This window comes from Vicugna pacos, unplaced genomic scaffold, assembly GCF_048564905.1.
Source record: "Vicugna pacos unplaced genomic scaffold, VicPac4 scaffold_105, whole genome shotgun sequence".
NCBI lineage: Eukaryota > Metazoa > Chordata > Mammalia > Artiodactyla > Camelidae > Vicugna > Vicugna pacos.
The window spans coordinates 1145245-1165422 of NW_027328785.1; the positions used below are offsets into that span (position 1 = coordinate 1145245).

Sequence of the window (20178 nt, forward strand, 5' to 3'; positions counted from 1 at the left end):
CTCATTCTTCTGACTTTTTTCAATAAGCATTTCAGGCAGCTTACAGAAGAACAGATACCAAATAAACAGGTGAGAAAATGGAGCCAAGTTCATACAGTGAGGCTAGGAGTTGAGCCTGTGTGAGAGTTGCAAGCGTGAGACACACGCCTCTGCCTTGTGACTTATAAGATAGACAACATCAATGTGCCTGAAGCTCCCAGCAGACACAGGGAAACAGGGTTTGTGGGAGATGCTCATTGGCTGTGAAATAAATAAGTGGCTTAGGAGAAGCCCAGCCTTTCCAAGTACTAAGGCTTAGGAGAATATTTTAGTGTCTTCCAAAATCAGATTATTGCATCTTTTCTTTTTCAGAGTTTTATGTATAGTTGGTTTACATTCTATACCTGGAAATTTCTCCAAAACTGCTGCCCACGTGAGTCCCATGACTCGGGAATGGGGTGGTTCTACTCATTGACGGGGGTTGGCCAGAAACGGAAAATGACAGCCTCAAAGGAGCCTGGGATTTATCAGTTATGTTTTGTCAGTGCTGTAGATTTCAGAAAATGCTTTCACCTTTTCTTTCCATCTGAGGCAGCAGCGCGCTCTCTTACCAGAATCAGGAGCTCAGGGCCACGGGATGGTGGGGGCTGACTGCAATGCCGTCAAGACAGCTGAGCTAGTCACTGCAGGTGTGGTTCTTTTACATACTGCAGTTCATGCTCTTTACTAGAATGTTTCAACAGGGAGTTAATTAACTGAGTTAATTAACATTTTATAAATATGATGCTTTGTTGAAAAGACAGTCATAGGCAGAATATAAGTTGTGATCACTTTAAAAATGGTTTCATTACTGAAATTTCAGTAGGAAAGATCCAGTTTATCTTATTTCCGCCTCTCTTTAAAAGTAACAAAGAAACAAGACAGAAAAAGCAGAGGATGATTTCTGTTCTTCCTCTCGGCTTGCAGGTGCCCTCACCTCCAGTGGCATCCATCCAGACACCAGCACTGACACTGGCCGTGCTCAGAACTGCCTCAGCCCTGAAGACACATCTGACAAATGGAAGGGGGCCGCGCCCTGTTACAGCAGGTGCTCTCACTTTGTGGGTCCTTATGTAACTGTGCGGTGTTATTCAGGATGGCCCTTTCTACACTTTGTGACGCTGCTGCGGTGTCTCCTAGTTATTTGTTTCTGTAAGTACTCGTGTAATTTTCCAATGTGTGGTACTAGACATCTAAAAATGCATTTTTCAGATGAAAAATAGTGTGTATTTAATATAAATGTCTGAAAAAAGGGTCAAAAGGATCTATCCTGGTGCCAGTACTCAGAGATAATAATTAACACATTAACATCTATTTTCTGTTCTTTTCATCAGTGTGTATTACCTTTGTCATAAAAACCAGCGAGCAATGTGTGCCTGTATACTGTGTGGAGACCTCCATTTTCCATTCGGCTTATTACACATTTTTCTACAATATTCTATCTCCCCTGGCATGATTTTTAATGACTAGTATAGCATTCTGTCTTGTGGAGTCCTCGTCCATTTTACTTTGGACTTAAATAAACTTTTAAATTCCAAGTATACTTAACTGAAATTCTGAAAAGAGATCTGTTGTGGTACCGAAAGTCCCCTACTTCCCTTCCCCTTTTTTCCTGAGAGTAAAAACTGCTGACAATGTGGAGTATATATTTCATGACCTTTATGCCTATGTCATATAAATAAACACATACATACACGTATATGAGAAATCTATGTCTATGTGTGTGTATATATGCTTTATTGAAAAATAAGGCCATACTATATGTTTTCTGCAGCTCGGTTTATTCACTCAGGTATATATCACAGACGTCCTCTCCCTCCAGACTCACCCGGTCCTTTCAGATAGAGTAGAGGGTTTTCCTGATATGCAGGTTTGGTCTCTTGTGTAAGGACACCTTTCGTGGGAGCGTACTGTGGACAAGGCCTTGGACCACGCCGAAACACCGGAACTTTAGTGCCCACAGCTCACCGTGATTTACCGCATCATTGTCTTGATGGTGGACACTTAAGTTTTCTCCATTTTCCACTGTCAGAAAGGGTGTTTGACTGGCATACTTCTTATACAAACATTCCTGTGATCTTGTATGAGTATTATTTTCGTTAAGTTTTCTGGAAATTTAGTCCTTGGATGTGACAACTACATAAATCACAGGCTCCTTTCAAGTGAATCTAGAAATTCCTTCTCCTGTGGGGCATGAAAAGATGTAGAATAACTTATGTAACCAATTCTCTATCGCTGGATATGATTTCACTTCAGCTTTTCTTCTCACCATTGTAAACAGTGCTGTGTAAATGCTCTGATAAGTACATCTTTTTGAACTGAATTTTTCTAAATGAAACGATTCCAAAATGTGGAGTTCAGCCTTTGTGTACACACGTTTTTCAGAGTTTACATATCCATTGACATGTCATCCTCCAAAAGATCGCTCACAGTTTGTTCTCTCAAAGATGGACACTAGCTAGAATATCTTTTAAAAATATGTGCCAATATGATGAGCAAAAGTACTTTTTCATTGTTTTAATTTGCACTTGATGACCAGTGAGGTATTGAGCATTTTTCACTCATTAGCCATCTGACTTTTAAAAAGTGAATGATCTCTTTTGTCCTTTGCACACATTTAAGTGAGGCAGCTTCTTGTTGCTTTGTGACAGCTCTATGTATATTATGAACATTAACCCCTTGTCTTCATCAACATGTATCAGAGAGCTTTTCCTTGTCATTTTTTGCCTTTCATTTTGTTCAGTAGGTTCATTTTTGTTGTGGCCCAAAATAATCTTAAGATTGTAAATGTCTTCTTTTTGGGTTTTATTCCTGATATTATTCTTAGAAATACTTTCTTATAATGGTATAAATTTCTTCTGTAGGTTTTTTTAATCTCTAAGATGGAGATGATGATGGTACTTGTTATAGTGAAGAGAAGTTGAATTAATATGAGCAAAGAATTATATTCGCTGTTATTAGTACTTTCTAATATTCACATCACATTCTGTAATTTTTCTTGCGTTCATTATGACTGGAATAGAATTTGTTTTTTCCAGGGGATTCTCTGATTGTCCCAAGACAATTATTGAATTCCTACTTTGCTTTTTAACTTGAAATCCCACCTGTAAAGAATACTTATGTACACTAGAGTCTCTTTTTGAGCTCATGGTTTATTTTTATCAATCTTACTTTCTTACACTAGCACTATATCTTACATATTGTAAACATTTATTTAATATCTGACAGTGTGATTTTTTGATTCTCTTTTCGATCCCAAATTTTCTTGGTTAGTATTATGACTTTATTATTCCTGAAGAATTCTAATATAATTTTTCAAGTTAAAAAAAAAAAGAAGTGCTGTCGTGGGATTTTTTAGTACTTTTGAATTATCTTTAGGAGAACGTACATTTTTACAAAACTGCTTTCCTCCATACAAAATGTTGATGTCTCTACTTTCACACCTCTTACTTTACCCCACAGTACAGTCGTGTACTTCCTCCATGTACAACATGGGCATTGTTTTTGAGTTTATTCCAGATTATTGTTGATGTTTTTGTTAATTATTTAAGTCAGAATTTTTTGCTATTGTATATTTTAACTGTTAAAACTGACACCTAGGAAGGCAGATTCGGTTTGTAAATACTCACTTTGTAACTTCTCATTTAAATTGTAAGTATTAAGTACTTGTTACAGAATCCTTTCTTTTCTGTTTTTAAAAATTTGTTTCCAAGATTCTCAAAATGGTCATAGCAAAGTAGTATAGGTGGGGACAGAGATGGAGAGAGGTAGTGTGGCTCATGTACAAACTGTGAGCCCTTTCATGGCTGTGTTTATGCTGGAAAAGCTGCTGAAGAGTCCAGGATAAAACAGGGGTGGCTTTGTATGCAGTTGAAAGCCAGCTTTCTTGCCTGGTGAAGCCTGGTGGGCGTGACAGGTAGATGATCAAGGTCGAATGGAGGTTATTGGCTGCACAGAGCGCTGTGTCTGAGAACTGGAGAATATCGCCATGGGAAATGCTTGGTGCCAGGAACAAAGCAGAGGAGCTGGGGACCCTGTGTGTTAAGGAATTTCCAGCCCTCGGAGTGGGAAGATCAGACTCTGCATTCAGATCTGAGTTTGAATTCATCCTCTTTAGTTTACTTGTCCTCTGACTTTTGTCAAGCTATATACCCTCTTTCACTTCCTGTTTTCTTATCTCTCAAAATAGGAGAATTACAGCCTGCTGCTAGATTGTTTGATCAGGTTAAATAATTAGTGTCTATAAGATGCCATGTACAGTCACAAGCTCAGTGAGAAATGGGCTGTCACCTGTTCTTCTGCAACTCAGTGCTTGACAAGACATGGGGGAAAGCCAGTCCCTAATTTGTGTGTGATGCAAGTAGGAACAAAATTAATGTCTTGCCTTTCCCTAGCAGTATACTTACAGCTTTGCTTCATTTACTTCTTTCCTCCTTTCCTTCCCCTTTCCCATCCTCCACCAAAAGATCCTGAGACTCTCTCAGAATAGTAGATTCAAATTACTTTAAAGGTTGGCTCATCCTCATGAAATGATAGTAACATAAAAAAAATCTGTACACATCCCAGAATACATTGTATTTGATTTACACACACACGTGTGCACACATACACACACACAATCAGGCTACCTTCCACTTGCAGAGGGATAAGGACCACTTTTTCTGAGTTTTCACTCACTGAGCTTGAGAACAATGTCTCTTACACAGACTTTCACCAGGCTTCGTGCATGGTGTTTTTAATTGAATTTCGGCTTTGTGGCCATAGATATAGTCTCCTAATAGAAGAGAGAAAGTGGAGACATAGACATTCCGCTGAGATATTGGTGTCATCATATTTTAGTTGTAAAGGACTTAAGACAGCATAGAGTCGTAATATTATATGGGTGAGAATCCATGATGTTGTAACTTGGACAAGAACATGGACCTTCTGCCGTCTTGTCCACAAAGGTGAAGAGGCAACTGGGCAGGGGATGGTAGGGATCCTTCTTGATTGAGTTCCATGTTCTTGCTAGTTTTCATTGCTCAGTTGCCTTTAGTTTATGTCCATGAGGCCTCTCATGGGAAGGTCACTCTGTCCTGATAGATTGAGTTTCTTATCAGCAAAAAGCTCTGGACCCACTCATATTTCCTAGAGTTTTCTGCTGACCTGCTGACACTTTATATAATTGAGACCTAAGAAACTACTGAATATAAAATCCTTATTGTTATTGTTTGCCCTCGAGTTCCATAGGAAAGGGTGCTGTCTCAGGCTGTCTAAAGCCAGATCTGAACAAAGATAGGGTGACAGGCTGTGCTGCTGGTCCTCCACAGTTGAAGGGGATTTCCAACTTAGCTTTATATTCAAGGCAGATGAGTTCAAATCTTGCCTTTGCCAGTTATTATCTTTGTGAATTTGGGGAGAAACTGTACTTTTTTGTGTCCAAATTTGTTTATCTGTAAGTAAGTTCAGTATTTATTTTAAGGTTTCTGTTTTAGAATTGAATGAGCTAATACTCTCATTTATACCTAAAATAGTGATCTCATGGTTCTATGCTGGTGCCTTGGTAGTTGATTACTAAGGGACTCCGCAGTGAGATTGGGGGTGGGGGACCCTGGATAATAGAGCTTATATTCCAGGATATGCTTGTAAAAGACTGGATGTGCAGTGGATTTTTAGTAAATATCTACTCCTTTCCTAATCTGCATTGATTGTGTATATATCTTTATACTAATATATGAACAATTTTTATTGCAATTTAAATATCTTTGTACTATTTAAAATATCTAGTTATAAAAATACGTGAAATAAAAAGATTTGAATTTATTTTCTTTTCAATAAGCAAAACAAAATAAAATAGAAAAGAAAAAAGTTTTGAAGGAGTAGAAATAATTTTATTTCTGTGGAATCAATTCCTTGTAATAGGTTTTTTGTTCATGTTGTTAAAAAGCATATAAAATTGATAGGTTGTGAAATACTGGAAATGAGGAAACAGTGGAGACATACTACCTCTAAGGCAGTCAATTTGTTACCAAGTCCAAACTCGTTCTGCTTGCTGCATGACAGGCCAATTAATCGGGAGATGAGATGTTGGAGTAAGGAAAAGAGACTTTATTTGTAAAGCTGGCAGACCCAGAAAATGGCATATTGTTATCCAGTAGAACTCTCTTCCCCAGGGCAGAATTCAGTCTCCTTTTATACTAAAAAGTGGCGGGGATGTGGCTGGTTGTTGCAAACTTCTTGCTGTATGAATTGTTTGTCCTTGAAATCCTTTGTTCCTGCAGCTGTCCATGTGGGTCAAATTATGGTGCCCCTGTAAAACCTCCAAAAAAAAGAAAGGTTATTCACTATTTTACAACTTGCCATCTATACATAAGTGTAGAAGAGCAAATATCCTTAAAGATCAGAGCCCGGAGAATAGACCCTCCTGGATATTTCAGGCTAAATGCAACTTTCTTTTACAAAAGGTGCAGAGATAGCAAGTCTGAGCCTAGAAAACAAGGTACAGGATTAAAGCCAAATGAACACATCTAACATGGAGTGAAATTTGTTCTTTCTATTACAATTTCTTTTTCTCCCTCATAAATAATTTTAGTAAGAAACATGAGCAATTTTTTTATTTTTGCTTCTTAATAAAGGACTACAACTACAATTTAGTGAGCAGGGATGCTGTGCGTGCCTTGGTGTCACAGCAAACTCTTGTTGGTGGTGGTCGACCCTGCAACATGCCTGATGCCCCATGAGTGTTGGTGAGGGTCCCCCTAACCAGGGGCTCTATTCAGGAACCACCATATGCGCGTTGACCTCTGGCACCTCTTTTTCAGCTGCAGGAAATTTTTTCAGATTCTATGATAGAAAAATCACTCCAGCTAGGGATAATCAGGGAATAAAGGAAGAGGAAAAGGGCTTGAAGTAGAGTAGAAGAGAAAGACAGAAGCTCAGGGAGCCTGGGGGCTTGGCAGCGCTGCCTCGGGAGAGAGAGGAGCAGAGGTGTGGATGGGACCGGCTACGGAACCAGCTCCTGCAGCTTTCCCTGCACCCAAGCCACACAGCTTTTAATAGGGCCCAGGACTCTCTCCTGGCTGGATGTCACCCTGGGCAGAACCTTGAGAATCGAAGGTAAGGGGTGGGCAGCACTCACCTAGGGGATCACTGAGGACTTTGGTCAAGTCCACATTGACTTTTCCAGTCATGTGCCTTCACCTGTTCTTTATCTCAGGATCTGAGAAGCAGGAGCAAGGAACTCAGGGAGAGATCCAGGAAGATATCTGACTGTGTTAAGAGACGACAGTCACAGTGACACTGGGAGCAAAGAAACTTGCAGCAAAGTAAAATAACTTCACAACTATTGCATCAGAGCTGCATGTGTGAGAGAGCCTAAGCCTGTCTCAGAGTGCAGGGGACAAGCGGAATGGAATGGTAAAATTAACACTGACAATTGAAATTTTGTTAAATAGCCTTTTACTTTTAATTTTATCACTTCAATGTATGCAGGTGTATTTCTATGAGCATTTATAGGTTCACACAACCCCACCAGCCCCTCTTGCCCCCATGGGGGATGGGATTTCTCAAGCACAGTGCCCCTCCTGCTTGCTTGGGCCACGCTGCGGGTCCTCACCTGGGGCCAGACTGCTACAGTACACTGAGTCCCCGAGGCACGGCCTGGGATACATGACAGGAACAACTGTGCTCTTGGCTGAGGGCCTCCATTTCCCCCTGCAGTGTAAGAATGCCGGTGACTCAGTTAGAAGCATGCATCCAAGCCGTCCTTCCGTGTCATCACCATCTAGAAGCGGTGCCTGAATCTTCTGAATTTCTGCAGAATGTGGTTTACAATCACCTTGAACAAGTGAGTGTGTGTCCTCTTTCAATTGGAGGAGTTACTGCCGTTTCCCTGGAACTTACTCATCAGTAGTCCATCTGATTTTTCTGTGCTAGGATTCAGTATGGCCTGCTAATAACTCTGCAGTCAGATCTAGAAACCCTGATGAAGAGGATTATTTATTTTCTTTCTTTATATGATAGTATTTTACTTTCAAATTTCTGAGTTTTCAGTTCTTGGAGGAATTTTTTCGGGGGTTGGAGAAACAACTTTGCTCTTACCATCTTTGTGACCTGTTGCTATATGCGTCTCACCTGTCTTCTGTCACTTGTGAGGCGGTTCCATTTGTGACCCTGTCCTGGTTGTTCATGTAATAAAACATAAAATCTGTAAAAGTACAGTCCCTTTTACTCCGAAGACATTCCACAAATACTCCTTTAATCTGGGTATGGTTTTAAGAAGACACAATAATTAGAATATATACTTGCAGGTTGCCAGTGCAAAATCCCCAAATTAATAGTCAAGCTCAACATCTAAAATCTTTCTAATCTACCATGGATTTGTATGGATAAGTGAAGTAGTTTGCTAAGAACTCAATCCTCCCAAGCTGATGCTCTGCCAGATGGTGGAGCCGAGGGACGAGGGTGTGTCCTGCCCTTCCTGAGCTGACAGTTTCATGGCAAATACCTTCACCAGGTGAAGAAATTGAAGTTTCTTCTAAGAACAGTGGGTCTGAAATGAGTCCAAAAGCATGGGAGAGACACAATCACATTTGTCTCAAGTAGGGGAGAGTGGCTGTGGGGCCACTTGGGAGACTCATGAGTCCAGGTGGGCAGTGTTGTTGGCTTCCACTTGAGCGGTGGGACGGTCAGTGTGTAAAAGCGAACAGATTGAAGGCATGTTTAGATGGTAAAGAGGAAAGGATCAATGATTTCTGTGAAGGTAGGATGGAGTAAGGCCCAGGTTTCTGGGTGGATTAATGAGTTAAATAATGGCCCTGCTGTGTTCTGAGGAGGGAAAGCAGCAGAGGGAGTTCTGGGGGAAAACTGATGAGTTCAGCTGTGGGTAAAGTGAAAGGCTGTTAGATGTGTGGTCTGGGAGCTCTGGTGAGAGCCAGTAGTGAGTAGGGGGCGGGGAGAGAGACTTTCAAATCATTTTGTCTTGTGAAAATACATACAAGAATGAGTAATGACACAACCCCTGTATATTCTGGATTTAAAACCCAGTAACATTTTGCTATATTGACTGCAGGGGTTCTTAATTTTTTAATAGAAATAAAATAAATAGAAACAAAATAGTGGAGTTAATGAATATCTTAGAGTTGATGTGTGTCCTTGTATGTATTTTCATACCTCATCTGTTTATAAACATAATCTACAAAAAGTTAACTTGCTTAGCATTAGAGTTAAACAGAGGGACGTGACACACTCTGTTGGTGGTTCAAGGTGATTTCTTGGGCAAATTATGTAGCCTCTCTGTGCCTTAGTTGCATCTTCTGTGACTGCCCCCGTGCCCCTCATCACAGCTGATTTCCTAGACTAGATGTTGGGAGGGAGGCTGCTGAAGGGAGTAAGAGGTGGCAACTGCTAGGGTCACTGAAGAGAGAGACAAAAACAGATTAAAGCCAAGAAACTGAGTGCTAATACCCTCAAAGGAGAAAGAATCCCTTAGTTTTTTGAGCCACTTAGCCTAAGAGAAAGAAAATCATGTGGATCCAAAGCTCTTGAGCATATGAGTATTGTGGGTGGGAGGGTTTCATCAGAAAAGGGTTGAGAAAAGGCCTTTTGGTTTCCCTTTACGTTTCCAGTAAGGATGAGGTGCAGAAGAAATACCGCCCGTTTCACAGTTGAAGGTGCTGTTTTGTGCGAAACTGACCGAAGGTTGGAAACCATTCATCAGTGGTGCTGGCAAAAGAAGAGACTGCTGGATTGGGTGGGGCACTTGCTGTGACTTCCAGGTGACCTGCTGGCTGGGGGCTGTGAGGCGGGCAGTAGGTTTGCAGTGTGACCTGGGTATAATCCCTGGCAGTGAGGCTGCTGATCTGACTAGCAGAGCTGGGCAGACACCGTCCTAACGGGGCTGCTAGGGATGAGGCCTGGGATACCTGCCATGGTGAGGGCGAGAGGAGAGCTCCCCTGAGGTTGTGTCCCTGTGAAGATTAGAAACGTCCTCCTGCAGGGGAGGAAGAGCCTCTGAGCAGCGGGCCGGATGCACAGGCAAGACCAGCCTGAGCACGGAGATTTCAGGAAGCCGGAATTCATACAGGCCCGAACAGCCTTGTTCCTGAGAAACTGGAGGGAAAAGATGCTGCAAATGCAGGCTAAGTTCAGACACTATTGTGTGTCATGAGTGATAGGAAAAGACTGTTCAGGCAGCCACGAGAGAACCCTGTGGTTGTCCCAGTTGGGCGTCACACAGGAGGGAGGAGCAGAGTTATATACTTTGCCACTTATTAGCTGTGTGACTTTGAGCAATATCACCCCACTTCTCTCTATATATATCTACATCTGTAAAGAGACACAGTGACAAGCTCGTGTCATCAGAATGCTTTGTTTAGCTCTGATCCCCTTTGTCCAGTCCTGTAAGTGCTGCCCTGCAAGGTTCTGCAGCGGCTGCTCTTGCCCTGTGATGGGAGGGCATAAAAGGGCATTGTAGCACCCGAGGGCAGAAAGGGGTTGCTTTAAAAGCAGACATGTAGCCTCCTGCAGCTGCAGACCTGCAGGCAGTTTGGTTCATGGTCGTGGAGAGGACTTTGGAGGCCTTAGCGTCGTCTTAAGACTTGTTTTCCCTTGGGGACCTGATTTGCCTTTGCAGATTAATGTTGAAGATTTGGGCTTCTGGCAAAGCTGTTTTCAGAGATGGGTATATACGTAAAATATCATATAAAATAAAATGATTTATTTAACGTGAGCGACTTTGCAGCTGTTGGGAAGAGCTGTGTTGGCCTGGTCTCCACGGAGGACACCAAGGGTCAGCAGAGCGTGCGGGAGGGAAGGCAGCCTGCAGTGCTTCTGCGGGGGGTTCTCCCCAGCATGGTGCTCTGCTGAGTTGACTCTTCTCTGAGTTTGGTTGCCAGAGGAGCAGACAGCAAAGTAATGAGTTCTGGAGGGATTGTATAATGACAGGAAGAAATAGGAACCTGGAGATTTTCTGGACTAAAACACGCTTTTGGTTCCTGATTCAGTGTGTTCCATTACAGAATTGATGAGTTGTGTCTATTCTGGGACTTCATTGAAATAAACGTTCAGCCTAAATGTTAAGGGATTTGGTTTATTTGGCTGGAGGACTCGAGCCGGGATGACAGCCTCTCAGATCACTCTGAGGGACTGCTCCCAAGAGGTAGGGGAGGAGCTAGGATAAATAGAATCTTTACAACAAAGATCAGGTAATTGGAACAATAAAGTATTGCTTGTTATCTAAAGAAAACCAGATATCTCAAGTTCAAGTATTTAGTGGTTTTCTATGTATGGTGGGAAGCAAACATTTGGGTCATTGAATTCATTCCTTTGGCAAGCCCCTGGCTATCTAGGGCCAGTATCCTGTCCTTTCTTACTCTGAGTCTGCTCAGAGGGCACCACTGTGAGTGGCTGAGAGGCCGGGCTGTAGGCATGTACTCGCTGGGGGTTGGCAGCAGCCGCTGATGACTCGGATTCAGCATTCTTTGTTTACTGTCATGGTTGCAGTATTTTCATGCACATTGTAGTATTTTCATTCACAGTGTTCCCCCTTGGTCCTAAATTCGACCAATATTTTGAGAGACATTTCATGACCAATTTTGTCCCACGTTGCTAGGATGGCTCATTCCTAGTTCAGGTGAAGAATCTTCTGAGTTGCCATTCAAGGTGTTAGTTTTTTTTATCAGGCCCTGTTGATACTAAAAGTTCTCTGGATCACCTGTCTTACTACTCTATTATGATCCAGGAAGTGTTTAACCTTCTTTGCTCATTCCCATAACTAGAATCACACTATTATATTTATTTTATTCAGGGTTATAAATTTTATCTGTTTCTTCAAGATGTTTAGCCATCACCAATCTTGTGGGCCTAGTTACACATTGGGAAATGTAATAGACAACAATTTTATAAAATAGACAGGATATAAGTAATACAGCTAGTAACGTTAATAAAGTCACGAGTAAGAATTTAATAGTCGAGAAGTTGTATTTTTGGGTTAAAATTTTGCTTGTGTTTCTGAGTTTGATCCTATGAGAAAGTTCATATTTATGGTCAGGGTCAGAGCAGGTATTAATTGGCCAGTTGAAATCTCCCACCTTGTAAGATCAACAGTGGCCTAAACAGAACTATAATTTCTTTTTAGAATAATGTTTCTGAGGGCTACCTAGTTAGAGCCTTGTATTAGGGAAACCCACCAAGGTAACACAGAAGTACTAGACATAGGTAATTTATCATAAACTTAACAATTGGAGTAGTTCATAATCAAAGGTTGGAGAAATTATCAAAGTAATTGGTATACAGTCCTGGTCCGGTGTCTTGGGTCAGCAGTCTAGCTCAGATGTCGTCTTCTTCTCATCCTGGTATGGAAGCTTTTTCTCCATTTGGGCATTGTTTTAAGGTGAGCAGCGCTCTATAGGCCAGTGCACTGCAGGGGCTGTTTCAGATAGGAAATGAATCCGAGACTCCGTTTCCTTCAGCTTTGGTGTGTATGGTCTAGTTAAGAGTATCTGAAAAAGGGTCTTTCCATTCAGGTTGGAGACAGTTCTTTAAGTCATGCCTGTTGCAGTATGCATAATCCCCTGGCTGCAGGTAATGGGGCATTGGAATTTTACCCAAGGATAGATTACTGAGCTTCAGAATCAAACCTAGAGTATTCTTTTCATAATTCAATTAAACTGTACAGCAGTGTGACATAACAGCAAGGAATGATCTGGGAAGTGTCTTAGTAAATATGGACCTCAATTAACAAAACTAGAATTTAATATCGACTAAAATATAATTTTTTTCTCTCTAAAGTTACCCTCAGTTTTCTCAAATATAGCCAAATCAAGATTAATTTCTTTACAAATTAAATCTGATTATTTGATCATATAGGCTTTTTAAATTGACTGTGTTGGAAGTTTTAATACGGAGTCTCAGGGTAGAATGTTAATAAGGTTTTCTAAGGCCAAGAAAGACACGTCAAGGCTTTTCATGGATTTTTGCCTTACAGATTTAGGTAAATTCTTTTCTCTTTAAAGTCCTTAAAATACCTTTATACTCCTATATCTCTTAGGAGATGATCTCCCTAATTTGTTTGATAGAGCCACTGGGGACCTAAGTATTTTTAGTCTTTTGAGGGATCAGTTAGGGAGAAAAGATAACTGTTCCAAGTCTGTATACATAGTTATAATTTATCAAATTGCTGTGAACCATAACTAGCTTAAGGAGAAGAGATTCTTTATGTCTGGGAAACAGGTTAAAAGGCAGTAGTATTTCAAACAATATCAAAAATTATAACCATATTCAGCTGGTTAATCAGTCCCATGTAACTAATTCTTTTAATGAGAGTTTTCATTAGAACTTTAAAATTTCTTACCCAGTTTAGTTCAGTGCTGTAGTTTGAAATTTATTAGAAATCAGTAAATCTCCTTGAAGAGAAAGCATTTTGCAAAACCATCAGAAGAAAACAATTAACTGTCTATAAATGACAAAAGATTTAAAAGCATGGTTAAACACCGTTACACTATAATCAATAAAGAAACCTGTTCACTATACCCATAATTATCACTGGTAACATTTCAGATAAACCAGAATTTTAGGGAGTCCATATAATTTCTACAATACCTATATTAATAATATTTCTCATTCAATATAACCTTAGACTTTTTATGATTCATTTGACAATTCCATGTTATTTAAAATGCCAAATGAAACTTTATAGTTAAAAATCTCTCTTTGGGATGTTTCAGGGGCCTTCTGTAGCATCCCAAACTTAACTGGAGATTAAAAGAATTTTAATTAATTAAATTAATTTTTATTTAATTAATTAGAATTTTATATTTGGGGAGCTTTTTGAAAGATTTCAGAACACTTGATCAGATAAACATATAGATCACTGTAATGTAGTACTAATTCATTAACAAGAAAATATGTCAAATGTAAAGGCAGAACAGATCAGCTAAGTGGTATAAGAAGTTTTACAATCTGTTACTGAAGGTGGATTAATATTTTAAGAAAAATTTTTCCTCTTAACAGAGAGAAAACCAAATCTAATCTTGTTCCAGCTAACTTCTAAGATTCATTTACGTTGCCCAATTTGATTCTAAACTTAGCCAATTCTGACCACGTACAAAACTTTCCTCAGGGTTCCTTTTCCACAAGCCTTCCACAGCTTTCTATACTTATATTAGTGTGTCCTTTATTTTGTCTTCCATTCAGAGGTAACCAGCTTCAGGAGAAAGTCACTATTTTTCATTAACAAAGTATTATTCCATTCTTACATCTTCCTTTACGCATTTATATTACTTTCCTAGGATACTGAGATCATTCCCTTACTAATAGAGACTATTTCTGTGTGACACCAACCATTTATTAATATTTCTAAACACCTTTAGTTTCACTGTAAGAGGAAGTTAAATGTTAAGTAATTCATATTTCAATCATTTTATCTGAAAATGGCATAGATATTTAATAAAATCTTGTCATTTAACTTAATTTAGCACAACTCTAGAATTTAAAGATATCAAACATTTAGAGATTATTTTAAGCATACATTTTAAAAATATATTTTAAATATTTACCCAAAGCTCTCATCTCATTTGCATTTAATTTACTTAAAATTTTACCACAGCACATTACTGTTATTTTTTTTTGACAAATCTGCAACAGATATAACAGGATCTTATTTGACTTTCATTAAACCTAGGTACAGTAAAGGTATTATAGTTAAGATGGATGATTTTAAAGATGTCTATATTTATTAGAACATACTTAAACTAAACAATATCAAATATTACCTTAATATTGAATATTTTCCAATTCACATGACACTGAAAGTCAATTTGTTAAGTTTTTATTTTAAAAATACTTAATTTTTAAGCTCTTATATTTTTACATCAATTAAGCAGAGCTCTTTGACTTCGAATTTTTTTTTTTTTAGCAGTAGAAATATCTCACTTCTATAATCTGTATGCAGGCTTATAAACAGACAAAAGCTAGAGATCTCATAGCTTCACTTTAAAACTTACTTATATTTATAATAATAGTTGGAGTAAGCTGAATTTGCTTGCTCAAATCACTAAGGCTTACTATTTATGAAACAGATAATTAAGATTTCCTCACAAAGTCTGAAGGACCCGTCAGAGTTCTGAGTTCTAAAATGCCAAAAATTTCATGGCCTCAAGTTTTATTTCGTTGAGCTAATTAGGCTCAGTCCTAGGTCACTGTTTGTTGTATTTATATTTCTGATCTGCAAGACAAAGACACTCTCTTCCAGGTCCCCAGATAACTGCTCTGTCACCCAGACCCAATTTTATCTCCTTAATTGGCATTTTTGTATCAGTGAGAAGAGCTGTAAACAAAGAATTCCATGTTTTAAAACTAAGGTTTTCTTTATTTTGTCTTCCAAAGCTTGCATAAGACATTTATTAAGGTCTCTTTTCCTTGAGTTATAAGTTAAACCCAGGGTAAACCTATATTTTTTTTTTAGCTACTCAAATTACTTTTTAGATTTACGTTATATTGGACGTCTCAAGTAACTATATTGGTTTCCTTTAATTTGTTCAATTAATATTTTCAGAGGGATAGACATGTGCCCAGCCTTATAATACCAAGAAGGGGAAGCGTTTTTCCACTGAAACATATCTATCCCACAACATAAGCAAAAGGTTTATATAAAGACCATCTAAATATACCAATTTCACAAACTTTTATCTCAATTTTATTAAATCTTATACCTTTAATTTTTATATCTATTAAGTTTAATCAATAATTCTTATTTCTAGAAGGAGTGACAGAAACCTTTTTTTTGTGGGTGTACATTGTATATAATTTTATAGAAGTCTCTAGGATGCCCAAGTTTCAGCCAAAGAGCTTAGGCCCTTCTCGATTTTTAATTTCATTAATTGGTCTGTTGTCCCAATCCTTGATCAAGTATTTCAGTCTACATATAAATATATTTTAAACTGTGGTAAATAAAACAGACTTGTTTGAACTTTAATGTTGGGGGGGAGTAGGTGAACTCTTTGGCCCTTTTTTTTTAACTTTACGTAGTGTAGTATCAAAACCCTGTATGTAAATCCAAAAATGTCCATTTTATTTATCTCATTCAAAATAACCATATAAAAATATTTATCCTTTTGGGATAAGCCACTTATCTGTTTTTTTGACATTTTTACAATCCTTTTTCCAGTTATTCAACCTAATTAACATTAATTATACTAAGTTTTTATTAGCATCTCTAGAAACATTTATCAGAAAGGAAAAACAAAAATGTAGCTTTTCAAACCAGTTATATTTTTATATCTGAGTTCTTAGGTTAACCATTAGATATATTTTTCTGCATTTAAACTTTATTTTAATAGGTACCAATAAAACAGCCGTTTATAATGAGATCTCTTTAAACTTTCACCAATTAAAAAGTTTTTCCAAATTAAAAAATCCATCATATGGCCATCAATTTATATATATATAAATATATATATATATATATATATATATTTATATATATATATATAGTGATTTTAAACCAATAAGATGAAGAGGCCCTTCCACATGAGAGTCGGGGTGTTGCCTAAATAAAATTCAAAGGTTTACTCTCCAAAAGCTTAAAGCCTTCGTGGTCCAGGCTGATGCAACAAAGTTTAAGATGGCAAAATATCTGAAAATTGGTACAATCAAAGAATTGCTTAGAATCCCAATTTATTTGCGTGGCCACCGTATGTACACAATACTTGAACCTTTTGTATGGCAGAGTCCAAGGTTTCCTTTAAAAACTAAACTAAACATATATATACTTACATGCACACACTTAAAGCATCCAGAGAAAGATAAAACGTTTACATTTCAAGGACACAGGAAGAGAAATCCCAGTTCCCACTAAAGGGGATTTTGTTTTTATAAGTTCAGAATGCCAAAAAATGTTTTTATCAGGCCTGGTTATTTCCAGAGTGAGTTTTTTTTTTTTTTCTTATTCCCGATTAATGTTGTAAGTTTTGTATGTACATAAATCTGGCTGGGGTTTTACTTGGAGACTGGCAATCTGTCATTTCTTTTTCTTTTCTTTTCTGTTCTGTATTTTTTTTTTTGAAAGTTCTATTCCCCATTGTAAGGTCGGGTTCTCAGAATAAATTTGCTAGTAAGATTTCCCACAGGGACAACTCTGTGGCATGAAGTCTTTGTGTCTACCACTCCCGGAAGATTCCCTGTCACCCGAGAATGCTGTTACCAGCCAGGAGGATGGTCCAAAATTTGGAGTTGAAAGTTTCCTCATAAGAGTTTTACTTTTATCCTGAAAAATTCAATGGAAGTAACCAAATTGAGGAAAACATTAGACCAGCCTCTTACCTAACCACTCAGTCCTGAACCCAGTGTCTTTCAACTTGGACCCACTCGGGATGTCTCCACTGGGTGGGTAATTCACCTCAGTTTCTTTCAACTGGAGGGCCACATACCTGGATACACCGCCAGATAAAACTTAGGATCATCAACCAATATGTGAGATCTGAGAACCAGGAGAGACTCAGCCAAATTCATCTGGACCCCCCGAGGAGGCGGATGAGCACAAAGGGCCACTGCTGGTACCAAGGCTCTGGTTACTTGGAGAGTTCAGGTGGAGAGAAATCTGCTGTGGTGCTTCATGGTGTCCAAAACTGTTGACTGAAATAAACGTGCAGCCTAAAAGTTAAGAGTTATGTTTTATTTGGCGGGAGGACTCGAGCCAGGATGACCGTCTCTCAGAACTCTCTGAGGGACTGCTCCCAAGAGGTTGAGGCAGAGCTAGGATATATAGGAGCACTACAACAAAGACCAGGTTGTTGGAACAATAAAAGATTACTTGTTATCTAAAGAAAGCCAGGTATCTCAAGTTCAAGTATTTAGTGATTTTGTATGAATGGGAGGAAGCAAATATTAGGACTCACTGAATTCATTTTTTAGACAAGCACCTAGCTATCTCGGGCCAGTAGCCCGTCCTTTCTTATTCTGAGTCTGCTCAGAGGGCACCATTGTGAGTTGCTGCAGTGGCTGGGCTGCAGGCCTGTCCTCGCCGGGGAGTGGCAGAAGCCTTTAATGACTTGGTATCAGTATTCTTTGTTTACGGACATGGTTGCAGTATTCTCATTCACATTGTAGTATTTTCGTTCACAGACCGAATATGGATAATCTGCAAACTTGGAAAGCAACCGAGATGGAATTACTGCAGATACCTTCTGCTTTAATAAGCCGTGTGCAAACATAAACATGGAGGAAGCATAAACTTGGATTTGGAGGTGTAGGAAAGGGATCCTGCACATTGCAGGAGAACGCAATGCAGAATTCCTTAAGTCCAACTTTCTTTACTGTAGTGGTTTCTGAGAACAGTTTATGGTAATTAAACAACATTGACAAACGGTGGCACACATTGCTTTTAAGAGATGGCCGGCTGCAAACTTTTATATTGGACAGGTGGAATTCATAGGCAAGTGGTCAGGTGGATGGGAGAGAGATGGAGCCAAGGCCTGGGCCCAGATTCCGGTTTAAATTGCCATTTCTTCACCATAGGGCCTTGGAATAGAATGCATACTCTCAACCTGTTGGTGAATCTGTGAAATGGGCATGATAATATTCATTTCTTCCTGGGATTGTTGTAAGATCTAAAGAGTATTATAGCACACATGAAGCATTTAACACCCTGGCACTTAGCAGTGTTCACTGTGTGGGGCCGCCCCGCTTAGCGTGCATCAGAGCCGTAAAGGCAGCATTTGTCTGTTGAGGATGCACTTGTAGCCCCTTGGCTAGGTTGTGAATTTGTTGATTTCCTTTAATACTTGTAACTCTGTGTGACATGGGCAGTTATTTTCATGGACAGATGAGGAATCTCAGGGTAAAGAAGACTGTGTAATTTGCACAAGGTCAGACCATAATTTTGGGTGCAGGGGCCTCAGTTCAGCATGGGCCCCTGGGCCTTCTGCTCTCTCCGTTCAGCACCAGAGCCAGATATGGAGTTGGCTGTTTCCCTGCCCAGAATATCCGGCAGGACCCAAGACACACCTGGCCCTGTGCTGCTTGAGCAAAAACTCCGGAGGAGAGGGAGTTACAAAAGGGATAAACATAAAAACATACGACAGCAAACTGTGATCAGCTCTGAGAAGGAAAGGAACACGTCTCGCCGTACAGAGCTGGGAGCTTTCCCGTCTGGGCTGCTCTGGGGGTGTTCATCTCAGCTAAACAAGTTCTGCTGTTGCAGCAAGGCAGGAAGGCAGGGCGCGTGTGGGCAGGTAGACAGGGCCTCATTGATCGTACTCATTCCCCATTAAGCGGCAGCTTTCACGGGCACTTACCTAGTAAACATTGGCCATAATCTTCACGCAATTTGCTTGGTAGTTTTATTGACCCCAGCTTTGAGATGAGGTCATTGAAGCTGGGGAGTTTGCTGCATGCCCGTGATTACCTTGCAAATACCCCCACTGGTCTTTCAACCCAGACTGGTGTGGCTGTCATGCCCCATCCCTGTGAATGGCATCGTGCAGCTTCTCCCAAGTGGCCCAAATGACTGACATTGATATGCTTAATTCGTAGGAAATGGTATGTGGCAATAAGAGAAAAAGGTAGTAAGAAATTGTTTGGAAAACAAGAAAAAAACCTATTCTTCCCCAGCTGGGGGAGCGTAACCTGTATCACCCAACCTAATCACTGCCTGTCACCTCCTCCCTGAGGATTCTGTGTTCAGAAGCCACTCTGAGCCTTGGGAGAACATTTTTCCTCATGACACTTTTGACTAGGACCCGCGACATCTCTGTCCCTGGTTAACACTCTCTTCAAAGCCGTTTAAATTTTTTGCAGGTTCCTCCACTCTGATGTAAGAATAGCCTGTATAACTTCTTGATGCAGCTCCTTAATGAAGATCTTGTGATGGAAACCTAGCCAAAACTGGGATGTATGCACATAGTGACTGCAAATTCAGCACATTGTGAGTTCATAATCAGAGGGGTGGGTGACTCAGGAAAGGCTTTTTTAAGGTAACAAGGGGAAAGCGAAAGGACGCTTGCTGTGTGAGAAAGAAACATCTCGGTCACAGCCAGCAAGACACCTGTGTTCATGATGGGGTGTGGCGAGTGCAGAGTTCTCACAAAGAAAGAAGTGATGTGATGGGAGGGAGGACAGTTGGGTAATTTATTGGGGAGGAAAAAAGTGGCCTGAACATTTCCTGGTTGAACAAGAGGATTGAGA

The 20178-nt window shown here is 39.6% G+C and overlaps 1 protein-coding gene and 1 long non-coding RNA gene across 4 annotated transcripts in view; both read left to right on the plus strand.

The window, feature by feature from the left end:
- Positions 1-20178, plus strand: part of LOC140694828 (trafficking protein particle complex subunit 9-like) — a 195636-nt gene that overhangs the window by 54840 nt on the left and 120618 nt on the right. The window contains exon 1 of one of the 3 annotated variants that reach the window (XM_072957880.1): positions 946-1066. The exons of the other annotated variants lie outside the window; for them this stretch is intronic. The gene's annotated coding sequence lies outside the window, so the exon portion shown is untranslated. Of the gene's footprint in view, positions 1-945; positions 1067-20178 lie in introns of those variants that run through there. 3 annotated transcript variants of the gene reach the window in all.
- Positions 7214-19970, plus strand: LOC140694846 (uncharacterized). The gene is made up of 3 exons (XR_012070490.1): positions 7214-7413; positions 7717-7843; positions 19792-19970. It is a non-coding gene; the product is annotated as an uncharacterized lncRNA (long non-coding RNA).